Source organism: Triturus cristatus, chromosome 1_1 (genome assembly GCF_964204655.1).
Source record: "Triturus cristatus chromosome 1_1, aTriCri1.1, whole genome shotgun sequence".
Classification (NCBI taxonomy): domain Eukaryota; kingdom Metazoa; phylum Chordata; class Amphibia; order Caudata; family Salamandridae; genus Triturus; species Triturus cristatus.
In genome coordinates, this window is record NC_140579.1 from 1,231,740,238 (window position 1) to 1,231,756,508 (window position 16,271).

Genomic DNA, 16,271 nt, shown 5'->3' on the forward strand with positions numbered 1-16,271 from the left:
CTGGAGCGCGCAATTTGTTTCCAGGGTCTGGCAAGGAATATGTTCTGCTTTACAGATTGATTGCATTTATTTTCTGCATACCACCCACAAACTGACGGCCAAACGGAACGTACCAATTAATCACTGGTGCAATACCTACACTGTCTGTTGAGTACATGTACCAGAGATTGGGTTCAGGCATTACCTATAGCAGAGTTTGCCTATAACAACAACACATATTCAGCAACAATTATCTCTCCGTTCTATTTCTCATTTGGTTATCATCCCAAGGCTATTACTCTGCAGGTGCCTCCAGAACTAATAGCCATTCCAGCTGTAAAAGCCCATCATGAAAACCTTGCAACTATCTGGACCACTGCAAACTCTGAGGTGCAGCAATATAAAAAACAAATGAAAACCCAGGCAGAAGGACAACGACGTCCAGCTTCACTGTACGCAATTGGTGATCAGGTTTGATCAGCTACAAAGAAGGATAAGTTACTTACCTGTAATCCTAGCTCTCTTCCAGGGGTATACTCATCAAAGTCATAAGCACTAAATAGTCTCGCCCACATGCAGGGACCCCGGAGCATATACAAAAATATATATATATATATATATATATATATATATATATATATATATATATAAAATAATGCATGTTTAACCAACAACTAAGGACTAGTCCTCTAAAACATACATCTATATATATATATTATGCATAAATAAGCACACATACATGCAGCCTAAATATCAAATTAGGCTAAAGTATGCCAATATTGCATTGCATTTTTTCATTTAAAAAATAAAACATATATTGCAACATTTTGATGACATAGAGAAATGTACTCTTAACTTGTTTGAACACGGCCTTTATTTTAAAGAAAAAAGTCAAGGTAATAGCAGGCAGATTAGCCCAGAAAGCTGCATATAGAAAGCACACCAAAAAACGGGTGCTGTGCCTTAAAGACCTCCAGGCTCCCATCATGCACCACAGGTGGCAGTTAGGTCTGGTCTTTTTAACGGCGTATAACATTGTACAGTGATCATCAGGAAATAGAGTGCTGGTATAACCATGGTATTCGTCCAGGAAGAAGGGAGGGTTGCTTATGAATTTGATGAGTATATCCCTGGAAGAGAACTAGGATTACAGGTAAGTAATGTATCCTTCTCTTCCAGGGGATACTCATCAATAGTCATAAGTACTGAACAGAGTAGCAAGCCCATCCACAGAAACCTGCGGACGAACACCAGTATAGCAGATACACACTGAACAACATTTTAACCAAACAAATTCTTCAAGGAAGCTTGGCCAAACCGAGCATCTGCCTGGGTATCAGATACAAGGCAGTAATGGCGAGCAAACGTGTGAACTGAGTGAGCTGCTTTACATATCTCCTGATTGGGTACATTCCTGAGAAGGGCCGTAGTGGCGGCTTTACCTCTCGTGGAATGAGCCTTGGCCTGCCAGGGAGTTGTTTGTTATCTAACTGATAAGATAAGGTGATACAAGATACTATCCATTTAGCGATGGACTGTTTAGAGGAAGGGAAACCAGTGCGCATCGGACCACAGTTCACAAATAAATGGGAACGGGACTGATGACACTAGGGAATGTTGACTCATGATTGAGATGGTATGATTGCCTTTGCAGGAGCCTACTAGCGATTGGGTTTTAAGAACATAGCAGGGATCGGCTGATCTCGCAGTTCAGAACTAGGTAAGATAATACCAGAGAGAGGAGGTATTTTGAGACAGGGGTGCACATGTACAATATGGTCAATAACTAAGACACAGATTGTTTGTGTTTTCCAGCTTTTGGGTCCTGAAGAGAACCCCGTATGCGAAGGGGTTTGAAACGCGTCTACCTTTTTTGTGGGCCAATCAAGTATACAAATTGTTGTTAAAAATTGAAAGCTTTGTATTTTGAGAATTTTTGTCTGGTTGGCCATTGTTGGTCATTAGAGATTCTTTTTTGTATGTGTATAAATTTGTTATATTGAGATATGGGTATGGGTGTGCTGGTATGTGAGGGAAGTGTAATTAATGTATGATTGAATAGATGTGATTAGCAGAGAGGGGTGCATGAAGAGAAGTTTTTATGGGTGGAAAATATATCATAAGAAAGTGTGTGGGTAAGGGGAGCTTGGTTGTTTTCAGAACCTTTAAATATTATGTATTTTGTTGGTGATTCATTTATGTAAAGTCTATATAGCATTGTTCCATTTCAATGCACCGGGTTGCAAGGTAAGAATTGCATACCAGTATTGGCATTTTTGTTGTTTTTATTAGAATCAGGCTCAGCCGTGCTGGTTGAGAGCCACGACCCCCCCCTTTGTTTTTTCACTAATTGAAGTGGGCACCCTGTACAAGTCCAAATGACCCTTATGGTGATTAGGTTAAAGATCACCATTATGAAAGCTATCCTAGTTGTAGCTACGGAGAGCAGCCTTCAGGCCAAGTCTTGAAGGGATGTAAAGCAGCCTGTTTTACCAGATCAGAACCTCCTGAATGATCAAATGAAAGGAGAACCACACAAGTGTTATATAAAATATATATATTTATTACTAAACACTCTCTACTAACCTCTTTATGAGATTAGAGCACAAGGCACAACATACGTAATCAATAGAAGAACAGTTAATAGCACAATACACAGCGGGCTCCAGGGGGAGACCGAACCATATACTAAAAAAATGGTATAACAACAACGACTTCACTAGACCCAGTGCCTAGAGCACGTAGAATTGCTGGGACCCCAAGGAACCACCCAAAGGAGGGACACAGGGAACCCACGGAGGACGGGTGCAGTGTAGGAACACAGACGCGGGCTCCATACAACTCTATGGGAATGTCGTGGTTGGAAAATTACAGTTTAAGGACACTTCTGAGAGGACTTCAAGTAAAACCCTTTGGAACATAGAAGGTTCCAAGGCCAGCACCCTTGTGAGTACCGAGGTACGCATGTTACCTATCCCAGAGGAGCCGGGTGATTAGGGGTCAAGTGATGTCGGAAACCCTCATTGTTTTCAAAGGCGTGATGCGAAGAAGTGCTGCTGCTGGGAAGATGAAAAGTGTCCAGTGGAATCCAAGCCTGGATCCGAGGTGAGAAGAACCTGAAAGCAGAGGGGACAGAGTCTGGTTCACTTCAGGGTGACCAGGGCTCAGTAGACGAATGCCCACCGATGTCGGGTGCTTCAGGAGAGAAGATAGGATGCTTGACTCTGCAGCCACGGGGACCAGGAGACGTTGACGATGACCAAAGTCCGGAGGTGAGCTGTCCCATGAAGGATGTTGAGTGCTGGGGGTCACTGTCCGGATTGAACACCAACAAGCCTTTGCAACGGCAACCCATGTGGGCAGAGGAAACAAGTTACGTTTGGGGACCAGCAAGGTCCTGGAGAGTCTTCAAGCAATGGGGAGTCAGGGCACGTCTGGAGCAACCAGGGAAGCCCAAGGAAATTCAAGTTGACCCTCGCTAGGACCCACAGGCCAACGGACCAGGGATCGCGAAGGGACCTTGAGCTGAATTACGAAGTAGCAGCCCACGGAGCACTCGTGGAGTGGAGGCCGGAAATCTTCAGTGGAAATAATGCTCCGGGTCAGGACTACACGTAGTCCAAAGTACAGCCTCAGGGATCGCCAAAAAGCAAATGCTGCTGCAAACGTACACGGTTGTAGGAGAGTAGGATCTGCTTCTTATAGTTACCCCCACTTTTTGCTGATGTTACACTGTTCTTCGAAAGTGGAACAGAGACCTGGGAGTAACCATGCAAATGCAGATGGACTCTCCAGATATTTCCACTTAGAACATGAAAACTCAACTGGTCAAGGTTAGTTTAATGTCCCTGCGTTTGGGGGGGGCGGTTGTGTAGGAGAGTAGGATCTGCTTCTTATAGTTACCCCCACTTTTTGCTGATGTTTCACTGTTTTTCGACTTTAGTCTGGCTGGGACCCTGCTATCCAGGGCCCCAGCCTAGCTGCTTCCTCTCTAAATTGATTTCATCTGCTTTAGGTACATTCCAGATTGGATTCTGGGGTACCCTTATGAGTCCCTAGTATATGGTATACTATTTACCCAGGACATAGGTACCCCAGAGGCCTACCAGGGGCTGCAGCATGTATTGTGCCACCCCTGGGAATCCATTTAAAATGACACAACAGGTCTGCTACAGCAGCCTGTGTAAGGTGGTGTATGCACCCCTTACTGAGATATAGGTTCCCTATATCTCTCCATATCACTGCACATATAAACCTATCAGACACCCCTATGGCAGGCCTTATCAATCCTGAAGGCAGGGTTTTATGTGAGAGGGTGCCCATGCATGAGCAGAGCCCCTCTGCAGCCTTCGGAAACTTTATTCCTGGGTTGTTTGTGATGCAGCCAGACCATATACTCATAAGTGCATTTTTACCTCACGGTAAATGCTAACTTTAGAATAGCTGCATGGAAACATGTCGTGTTTGGTATCAAACACCTTGGAATCATACCTCCACACCAGTAACTGGTGTGGAAGGTATGATTCCACCCTACTAGAGGGAAATATATGACAGCACCGGTTTACCCGGTACCAGCTTTGCAAGTCATGGCATCACAAAATGGATGCTGCCAGCCACAGACACGAGTCTGCCCTCCTGCTGCTGGACGAAACTCTGGCAGGGGAGGCCTGAACAATAGGTTTCCTGTCACAGGGAGGTGTGACTGCCTCCCAGACAGGCTTTAGTGATTTGGGGCTGGGTGGGTGCACTCTGAGAGTGCTTTGAAGTCTACACTGGGGGCACATTTGGTGTCCCTGTGCATAGTCCAGCTTAAACCGGTTGCAGGGGCTACCAGGCCCATGCTCTGGCGTGAAACTGGACATGGGATATGGGTGTAGCCACCCCTCTGTCCAGACCCTCCCATAGGTGGGTCCCCAGAGTTTGTCCCACCCCTTCCTTGGGTATAAAGTAGGAACCCCTGAGGGGGCGCTAGGTGGCGCACAAGCAAAATGGCCGCACGGATGTGAGGCTCTTGCAGCTCAGCTCAATAATCTGACAATTTATCCTGCCTGGCATATGCTATCTATCCTAAACGGTATGCCTTGCGAAGACCAAAACATCTGCCATCCTCGCTGAAAACTGGAACACAGGGTAGCGACGGAAACCAGGCTCGTGACTGTGACACAGACTGACCGGGACAAGGACATGCCCGTCTGGTGCCCTGCGGTGGGGAGAGGAATCACGCTGGACTGGGGCACACACGTGGTGAGTCGCCCCTCAACGCAACTGCCGCTCTTGAGAAGCCTGTGGCTACGCTTTAGGATTAGTGGCCCGGAACTCGCTGGACCTACTTGTGAGCTAAGTTCTCCCACGAGATTGCTGGCATGACATACTTTGGAGCCCCTCTGCCGCCGGTGATGACCGGGAGGCCAGCATAGTGAAGTGCGCGCCGCCATTGCGGTGAAGTGACGCGCGGCGCGGCCGCGCACACGGAAGATCCGGCTTACGGCGTTCTCCGGGGGAGAGTGCTTCCATTGTGTCTCTGCCTGGCAGGGACTGCAGTATAACGGCGGAGCGAGGCAGGCACTGGGAGACGTGAATCAGAGTATTTATTTTGAGCGCTCGCCCCCAAGGCTTTGAGAAGCCTGTGCGCTCTGGCGGTGAGTTGGAAGCAAATGTTTGGGCCCGGCGCTATAGCGCTTTCACAGCTGGGGACTGACTTTCAAGCAGCCATCGCACCGGGAGGTTGGGCAGTGCCAGGAAGGATTCTATAACAAGCACGGACAGTGCTCCTTGACCCTGCGCTGACATATTGGGGTTGCTGATGGAGGGGAGCACTGCCTGCACAGTCAGGGGGGAAAACATGCTACTGACTTCCTGGTTGGTCCCATCTGGGTGAGTGTGGACTTGCCGCTTGGCTCCTAACTGTGGTGTGGTCTGGAAGGGTCCATGGTCACTGCGCTCTACCCCTCATGATCTAGCTGATTTAAGTCTTACTGGTCTGCATCGCACTTTTGCATCTCACCGGCGCCGGAGGGTGGAAGCGAGTGTCTGTGAAAGAGGACAGATGGCGCACGAGGTATCGCCCTTCACGGATTATCCGTCTACGTTGGAGGGCACGTGTGTATTCCAACTCGGCTACCCTGGTAAACCACAAATTGTTGCTTCGGCCCAGGGCACTCATGGGGAAATCAGATGTGAGGCAGTCGCGGCTGACCTTTGAGACCCCAAAAAAAAACGCCAAGCTCCATCAAGACAGTCAAGGCGCTACGGGAGAGGAGACAGTGCGGCACTCTGCGGCAGAGGCTCCCAGTCTAGATGAGGAAGACATGAGGACTATCCTTAAAGAGGTCCAGCAGGGTTTGGCTACGATGGCAGACAAAATGGATGCCATGACAACGCGCATGGATGCTATTGTGCATATAATGGACAAACATGAGGAGCGTCTCACAACCGCGGAGCGTCGTATCTCCGATGCGGAAGATGCTGTGGCGCAATCCCAGTCGACTGTAACTCGGATGGAGAAGCTTTTGAAGATCATAGCCACCAAAAATGAGGACTTGGAGGCGTGCAGTCGGCGCAATAACATACGCGTGATAGGTGTTCCAGAAAGCACCAACACGGGTAAGATGGAAGACTACATTGAAAAAATGCTGCTCGCGACTATTGGGACAGAGGCCTTTTCCAAGCAATTTATTGTTGAGAGAGCGCACCGCTCCTTGGGTCCCCGGCCCCCACCGGGTAGTGCTCCACGCCCCATTATCGCGCGCATCCTGAATTATAGAGATCGTGATATAGCGCTGAAAGTAGCCCGGGAGAAGAGACAGCTGAATTATGATGGAGTCACGTTCTCTCTGTATCCTGACTTCACGGCAGTGGTGCAAGAGGAAAGGTGGAAATTTATACCAGTCAAGCAAAAGCTGAGACAAGCACAGATAGATTACGCACTTTTGTACCCGGCGCGCCTCTGTGTCACACACCAAGGGAGCAATCTTTCTTAACCTGGCCCCAGCAGGTGGATGAGTTTCTGCACCGGCTTAGACCCAGTGGTGCCATTGGCAATAGACAGGTCACGGCGTCGCGCCCGTCATCTCCAGTATAGAAGCCCGAACAGGGATGAGTTGGCGCCATATAGATGAGGAAGGACTAAGGAATGGCGGATATGGCGGCCATCGTAACGCATTAACTGGTTTGGCGCCTCAGCTCACTGGAAAGCAGAGACAATACAGCGCAGATAAGTGCATCGTTAAATGTTTTCTAACTGTTTTGGTCTATATTAAGACTTTGAACTTTTGTTCCATCACATATGTGAGGAGTCTCATCGCTGAGCACCCTCAGCCTGTGCCTGAAGGGACTGGGTTAAGTCTTGGCAGGGATAGAGTGCATCCACCTAGTGGTTTCCCCCACACGGGCTTACCCCTTATTGTACTTTGCTGCAATGTTAAACAGCACATTTTCCAATGTTTTGAAGGTTGGGTGGGGGGGACATTGATGCTGGCATGATTGGGATGCTTCAGTGGGAGGGGGAGGGTGAGGGGGGTTATTCTTGTTGGTAGCCGTCACAGACATGGCACACGGTACAGAAATGTTCTATGCTCGTAATCTACCTCCAGAGTTTGTTCTGCAGACATGGGTCGATATCGACACACGAGTGGCTCCATGACTGACAACACATCTGAGCAGCTACACATCATTACATGGAACATCAGAGGCCTTAGAGATCCATGAAAAATATTAGCATATTTGGATAGGCATCAGGCTCACATAGCCATGTTACAAGAAATGCACATTTCACCTCAGCAGGCCAATCACTTCGCATCTAGATGGGCAGCACATCGAATATTTTCCTCCTACTCCTCATACGCTAGGGGGACGGCCATTCTCATAAAAAAACACATTCTATTTAGTTTAGCGGGGGCTTCTTGGGACAAACAGGGAAGGTATTGTCTTGCCTGGGGGAGGCTGGGCTCTGAGTCAATCACTTTAGCGTGTTGTTATGGCCCCAATGTTGATGCCCCTGACTTTTATGTATCGCTCTGGAACAAGATTTCGGAGTTAGGATCCACTCATATCATTTGGAGGGGTGATTTTAATGTAGCATGCAATCCAGAAGTGGATAGATCCCACCCGGCCCCCCACCATTATACTAAGGCGAGCGCAGTTCTCCAACATACTTTAATAACTCACCAGCTTATTGATGCATGGCGGCACATACACCCTCAAAAGCTAGAAGGCACACATTTTGTCGCACATGCAGCTTCATGGGCGCGATTAGATTATTGGTTTCTATCGCGGGGCTTAGGCCCGACCATCCTTAGAGTGCAGCACCTAGCCCGGACCTACTCCGATCATGCCCCAGTTAAGCTTACTTTATCCTCGTCGGATTATGGTACACCTCGCAGTACCTGGAGATTGCACGCCCCTATTTTGTTAGATGCGGTCTTCCAGACAGAGCTGGGGGAGGAAATTCGTGAATTTTTTAAGTGAAATAAGGATTCAGTGGACAGTGTGGAGATCATTTGGGAAGCTTTTAAAGTTACACTTAGGGGACTCTGTCTGTCGAAGGGCTCGGGGGTACTTAAAGATATCACAAACACATTACGTAAGTTGGAGGCAGAACTTAAGGCGTTAGAGGTGCAAATGGCCGCTGGATCTAAAGGGGATATGCAGGCTAAATTCAGAGAGACACTAACAGACTACATGAGTACAGCGCAGCGCGAGTCACGATTCAGAGGCAAATATTGGGTCACCCGTCGGTATGGGGAGGGAGAGCGGCCGGGGAAGGCATTGGCAGATACTATTCGGAAACCTCGATTTTCCAATTATGTGCTGGAACTGGCTAGACCGAAGGACATAATTTACCGGGACACTGCAAATATCCTTAATGCCTTTACGGATCACTATGCGCAGCTTTACACTACAAACAGGAAAGGCGGGCTAGACCTTGAGAGTTATCTGGATGGCGTGGCATTGGGGTGGCTGGGTGATGCGCAAAGAGTTTTTATGTGCCCCCTTCAAATTAGATGAAGTGAGGGAAGCCATTATGCAGATGCAATCTGGGAAAGCGGCGGGTATGGATGGCATACCGATTGAGTTCTACAAGATGTATATTGACCAAATGGACCCTATACTACGTGAGGTATATGAGGACTCATTGGAGTGTGGTCAACTCCCCCCATCCATGAGGGAGGCACTCATCACATCCCTTTTAAAACCAGGGAAATCACCTTTGTATTGTGATTCCTACAGACCGTTGTCCCTATTGAACTGCGATGCTAAAATATTGGCTAAGCTCATAGCAAATCGTCTTAGTCTCCTAATGGAAAAACTTGTCCTCCCGGATCAATCGGAGTTTGTACCAGGAAGGGCTACCTCACTTAATTTAAGACCTTTATTTACGATTCTCAATAATGCTTCTTCTGAGTTACCATTAGCGGCGATTTTTTTAGATGCCACCAAGGCGTTTGATTCAGTAGAGTGGGAGTATCTTTTTGGAGTGTTGCTGCGCATGGGCTTTCCCCCCCCTCTTTTTATCTTGGATTCGGCTTTTATATCATCTACCCACGGCTAAAGTCCTTATCAATGGACGCATCTCTCCGGCCTTTTTGATCACTAGAGGCACACGACAAGGGCGTCCCTTATCCCCATTACTCTTTGCGTTAGCGATAGAACCCTTAGTAGCCAAATTGAGACAGCATCATAATGATAAGGCCCTCCGTTGTAACATGCGTCCGATCCTTATATCGTTGTACGCTGACGATATCTCCCTGTACATACGAGACCCACAACTAAATTTGAACCCGATTCTTAGGGAGTTTATTGTTTTTGGGGAGCTAACCGGAATTCAGATAATTTTGGGGGAAATCTTGTGTTTTTCCCTTAACTGCGTCTGCGTCTCGCTTTCCTCTGGATTACCCGCTCGAGTGGTGTGAAGAAGATCTGCGTTATTTAGGCATTCGCGTCACCAGGGATAGAGAAGAGCTGTTGCGTATTAATTACGGCACAGCACTAAACCGCATTACAGATTATGTTACGCGGTGGATTACTCTACCCCTCTCCATGGCGGGGCAAGCATCCTTGATTAAGATGGTAATACTTCCCCAACTGCTATATCTTTTTTTGAATATTCTGTACCACCCAGGAAGATATTTTTTTAAATCACTCCGCTCCGAAATGATACGGTTGCTATGGGGAGGCAAGCAGCCGCAACTCCAATGGAGTATTCTTACCAGGCCACATGCACAAGGGGGATTTGATATCCCTGACTTTGAACTCTATTATACAAGTGCGCAGGCTCATTACGCCTACTATTGGGTGCACCAGCCACGATATGCGCCGCAATTGGCGGCGGAACACTGGTTAGCGGACTTTATACCTATTGATGGTGTATTGTATGAGGCTACGGATTTCAGGGAAACCAACCCCACCACAGTCACATGTACCGTTGCAGCGTGGTGTCGTATTATGTGTATGTTGAACAGTCCCCTACTCTACCCCCCGCTACTCCCGCTCACGTATCACCCCAATATGCCTCTCCTTCAAGAGACAGCATTCCGCAGGCTCAAGGAGAAGACTCGCATTATCACTTGGGGAGATCTTTACCACAACGGTCAGTTTCGTACATCTGAGCACTTTTTTCAGGGCATTCGCCAAACTCCGCTAGATGCCTTTCTATACATACGGCTCCAACAGGGCATTCGCTCGATAACCCCGGAATTTCCGATTGAACCCCCAGCCCTCGCTCCGCTACAACTGTTACTGAAGACTACTAAACCACGACATCTTGTCTCCACGATATACCACACAGTACATACGCAGAGGGTTGTGTCGGCTACCCGGTCGCGCTCATGCTGGGACTCGGAACTAGGTTTTGTGTTATCGGACGAGCAATGAGACTACTGCTGTTCGCAAACTGAGCGAGTCTCTGCCAGCACCAGACTGCGTATCACACATTACAAGTTCCTTTATCGACTATATTATACTCCAGCTAAAATACATAGGTATAGGCTCCGAGATTCTGACAGGTGTGACAGGTGTCGTGCCCCTGGTGCTGATTTTCTTCATCTAGCGTGGGAGTGCCCGGAAGTGCATGAATACTGGAGCCATGTCTTTGAAGCCTTAGACTTAATGACAGCAATCCATGTAGAGCGCTCACCATTGCTAGCCTTGCTAGGTTTTGTCAAACTGCTGCCGGCCTCACACCGCAAGTACATTGCTTTCACACTGCTGATGGCCAAAAGGCGGGTGGCTTGTCGTTGGGGCCGGGGGAGGGCACCAAAGTTTAAGGAATGGATAAATGATTTGGTATTTTGTCAGGAGCAGCTCTCTACTTATGCAGAGCTGTTGCCAGGTGCCTCTAGGCCCAGGGACATATGGGGGCCACTGACAAACTATCTCCTCGCACATCCACGCGATGCATACAGAACTGCTCCAGAGACAACTACATTTAGGGGTTCCCTGCGGTGATTCCCCCTCACATTGCTATAGAAGGATATCCGGTTTTGGCTGTACACCACTACTCTCTACACAATGCATTTGCCGGAACGACTCTCTGCCATGGGCTACTTAGACCGATGTGTGACTGACACTATGGGACTATGATTCGGCCCTAATTAAGAGATGTGAAGTGAATGAGTAGTATTGAATGTAGTAAAGCTGTCAGGTATAATATTCACCTGTACTAGAAACTATTTCCGAGACTGTAGATGAGAAATATACTATGCCTTGAGATTCCATGCAGTTATGTGTCATCCAACGATCTGTACTGCTAATAGAATTGTCATGTAATGTGTCTGATAATCCATTATGAGTATGAACGATGTACTGTACTATTAAAAACTCAATCAAAAAAAATAAAAAAAATAAATAAAAAAAAGTAGGAACCCCTGACTGCAGGACTTTAGATTTACCTGGACGAAACTCTGCTACAGAATCCCAGAACTTCTACTATCTACACGACGTTGGATAACCGAAGAATCTCCCTTGGAGTAAAGGAGTTACTCCCCTGCAAAGCAAGCACCAAAGATGCAACTGTCTGGTTGGTAACTACGCAGCTCCTGAAGGACTGGGTGGGTTTCCAAGCTTCCCTGAGGTCGATCCGTGCTCTCAGCAAACCTGAGATCCAAAGCCCTCGTGGGGACCGTGCAACCCGAACTCCTGGACACAGTGACCATTTGCAGCAGCAGATGCTTTTTGGCGACCCCTGAGGCTGTACTTTGGGCTACTTGTAGTCCAGACCCCGAGCAGTGATTCCACTGAAGATTACTGGCCTACACTCCTCGAGTGACCCGTGGGCTGGTAGTGAGTGATTCCTCTCGAGGTCCCTTCGCGATCCCTAGTCCGTCGACTTGTGGGTCCCTAAGAAGGGTACTTTAACTTTCAATGGGCTTTACTGGTTGCTCCAAACGTGCCCTGACTCTCCATCGCTTGGGAAGTCCACAGGAACTTGCTGGTCCACACCGAAGCCATTTTCTCTCACCGCGTGGGTTGCCGTTGCCAAGGCTTGTTGGTCTCCAATCCAGACACCGACCCCCCAGCACTCGACATCCTTTGTGGGACAGCTCGTGTGCGGACTGTGGTCGTTGTAAACACCTCCTGGTCCCTGTGGCAGTGGAGTCAGGCTTCACATCTTCACACCTGAAACACCCGACATCGGTGGGCATTCATCTAGCGTGCCCCTGGTCACTGGCAAGTGACCCAGACTCTGTCCCCTCTGCTTTCAGGTTCTTCACATCTTTGACCCAGGCTTGGATCACCCCGGACACTTCTCTTTTCCACTGCATCAGCACTTTGCAGCACATTACCATTGAAATCAACGACGATTCCCGACACCATTTGACACCTATGCACCCGGCTTCCCTGGGTGAGGTAACACAAGCACTCCTGTGCTCCCGTGGGTGCTGTCCCTAGAACCCTCCAAGTCTGAAAGGGTTTGCTCAAAGTCCTCTCCTAAGTGTCCTTATTCTTTAAAATTCCAACCGTGACTATCCCATTGAATTGTATGGGGCTCGCGGCTGTGTTCTCACACTGCACACGTCCTCTGTGGGTCCCCTGTGTCACTGCCTTGGGTGGTTCCTTGGGGTCCCAGCGATTTTACATGCTTTAGGCACTGTGTCTGGTCAAGTCGTGGTTCTTATACCACTTTCTTAATATATAGTTTAGTCTCCCCCTGTATATTGTGCTATTTACTGTTGTTTAATAACTGTATGATTGTGTGCCTAGCTCTCTAATCTCATAAAGAGGTTAGTAGAGAGTGTTTAGAAATAAATACATATATTTTATATATATATATATACCTTGTGTGGTTCTCCTTTCATTCGGTCATTTAGGAGGTTATAATCTGGTAAACCAAGTTGCTTTACATTCCTTCGAGACTTAACCTGAAGGCTGCTCTCCATTGCTACCACTAGGATAGCTTTCAATAAAGTTTGTCTTTAACCTAATCATCAATAAGGGTTGTTTGGACTGGTGTAAGGTGCCCACTAGAACTAGTAGACAGCATATACCAGGCCAACTTCTCATATTGGTGTGCAGCGGTGGGATTCAAGCTTGCTATTGCTGTACCAGATAATCTCATTGAGTGACTAACTGAAAACCACTATAGGTACATATAAATCAAGTTTAGAATAACAGTAAGTTCTATTGAACTTAGAGTTGTGTGTCAAGGGCTTAACACACCCTTTCTACAACTCAAGAGAGTTTAGTAGTTACCACTAGGTTAGGTAGGTGCAACACCTCACAACACTAGTATGTCTTCAAGAGCAGAAGCCAGTGGCTCCTTGCTGAACAGGTATGACCACCTCTCATTTCAAGAATTAAGAAATATGTGTGCATCCAGAATATTGAAGACAGGGAAAACTCTAGGACTTAACGCCTCATAGAAGCTTTGCTTTTAGATGACCTCAAAAAGACCCCAGGGTCTGATGAGGCAGGCAAGTTGGGTGGGGCAGCAGAAGATGACAGGCCTGGAAGTGAAAAGAACCACCAAGACCAGGACTCTGAAGCTGGCCAGGAGGATCAAGATGATTCTAACCTGGACAATCCAATCTTTCCCGATGGTGAGGGTGAGGGAGAAGGCATTAATGGCCCTCTCTTTACCCCACCTGGAAGGGTTAACAGTGTGCCAAGAACATCAAGATCTTCTTCTCTGGAATCTAATCATTCTGGTACATCTGTAGGGACCTCTGTTTCAAATAGGACCACTACCTCTTATAGGAGGGACTCCTCCTATGACAGGAAGTGCAGACTGCTTGACTTTGAGAGAGCAAAGCTTAGAATCAAGAAAGAGCAGCTGGCCCTAGACAGGGAATCCCTGGGGCTCCAGAGTGCTTCAAAAAGATTGGGGCTAGAGCCCCATGGTGACAGCAACAGTGTCCCTAGAGGTAGAGAACATACTCATGACCATAGGAACCTGAACAAGATTGTCCCTCCCTACCAGAGTGGGGATGACATCCACAAATGGATAACTGCACTTGAGAGGGCCTGTAAAGTACGGAGGGTCCCTCAGGAGCAGTGGGCAGAAATCCTGTGGCTCTCCTTTGCAGACAAAGGTAGAGACAAGGTCCTCACTGTTAGGGAAGAGGATGCTCATAATTACAAAATCTTGAAGAGTGCACTGATTGATGGGTTTGGCCTTACCACTGAACAATACAAGTTAAAGTTCAGAGATACACAAAAGGCACAGACTCAAGACTGGGTTGACTTTGTAGATTGTGCTACTAAAGCTCTGGAGGGCTGGTTACTTGGCAGTAAGGTGTGTGGATTTAGAGGATTGTACAACTTAATTATGAGGGAGCAGATCCTTAATAATTGTCAAAATCAGCTGTTGCATCAGTACCTGGTGGACTCTGATCTGTCCTCTCCCCAAGAATTGGGCCAGAAGGCATATAAACAGAACCAGAGTGGGGCAGAAGGTTCAGAACCAAGGTGGTGACTCCAAGAAGCAGGATTCCCAAAACTCTGATAAGGGTAGGGAAAAGTGTAAAGAACAGAAGTCTTCTCAAGGGCCCCAAAAATCTGCTTCTGGTGGGGAGTCCCAATCTAATAAAGGAAACAGCCAAAAGAAACCATGGTGTAAAATATGTAAACAGAAAACCCATTGGACAAGTAATTGTACCAAGTCCAAGGACTCAACTCCAGCTACCATTGCCCCTAAGGCAACGGTTCCCCCTAGTTCAGCTCAAAGTGGTGGTGCTCAGAATAAGGGTGTAGTAGGGTTAACCCTGGGTTCTGAGGTGGTCTCTGGCCTAGTCAGAGTTCCAACTCAGGCTGTACTGATCTGTGATGGTGGCATGGACTTGTCCTCCTTTGTCAGACCCAGTACTCTGGGCAAATTCAGATAGCAGCCTTTAATCAATGGAAAAGAGGCCTTGGCATTTAGGGCCACAGGAGCAAGTGTCACAATGGTGACAAAAGATATTGTGGCTCCTGAGCAAATCATACTTGGTGAGATGTAACAAGTGACCAATGCTAGCAATGTCAGGACAGACCATTCCTTGGCAGTTGTTAATTTCTCCTGGGGGGGGTAACTGGCCTTAAGAAGGTTGTGATAAGTGCAGACCTCCCTGTTGAATGCTTGCTTGGCAATGATTTAGAAACTTCAGCTTGGGCTGAAGTGGAGCTTAGGACCCATGCAGAAATGTTGGGAATCCCTGCACATGTGTTTGCTGTGACCAGGTCACAGTCACAAATGACAAAAGCTTAACAGGCCCTGGATCCTGGAAGAATGTACCAGGCGCCTCCCAAGAAAAGGAACAGTAGGGGTAAGGCAGTGTCTTCCCCCCTGACTCAGAAAGCAGATTAGTCTCTTGAGGGAGATGATCCCAGTCCTGAAGAAGGAACTGTCCCAGATGAGCTTGAAACTGATCAGGTTGAGCTCTTGGGGACAGGGGACCCTTCCAGGGCAGATCTGAGCAAGGAGCAGCTGAGCTGCCCTTCTCTTGAACCCCTCAGACAGCAGGCTACTGCTGAGGCTGCTGGGAATGCTAGTGGAACCCATAGGATCTATTGGGATGATGGACTCCTATAATCAGAGAGTAGATACCCCAAGCCTGGAGCCACCAGGAGGTTGGTTATACCTCTGAAGTTTAGGGGCTGCCTATTAACACTAGCCCATGATATTCCCTTAGCAGGTCACTTGGGCCAAAACAAGACCTGGGACATAATTGTGCCTCACTTTCATTGGCCCCACATGTCTGAAGACACCAAGGAGTTTTGTTGCTCCTGTGTCACCTGTCAAGCCAGTGGGAAGGCAGGTGGAACCACAAAGGTCCCCCTGATACCACTACCTGTGGTGGGGGTTCCCTTTGAGAGGG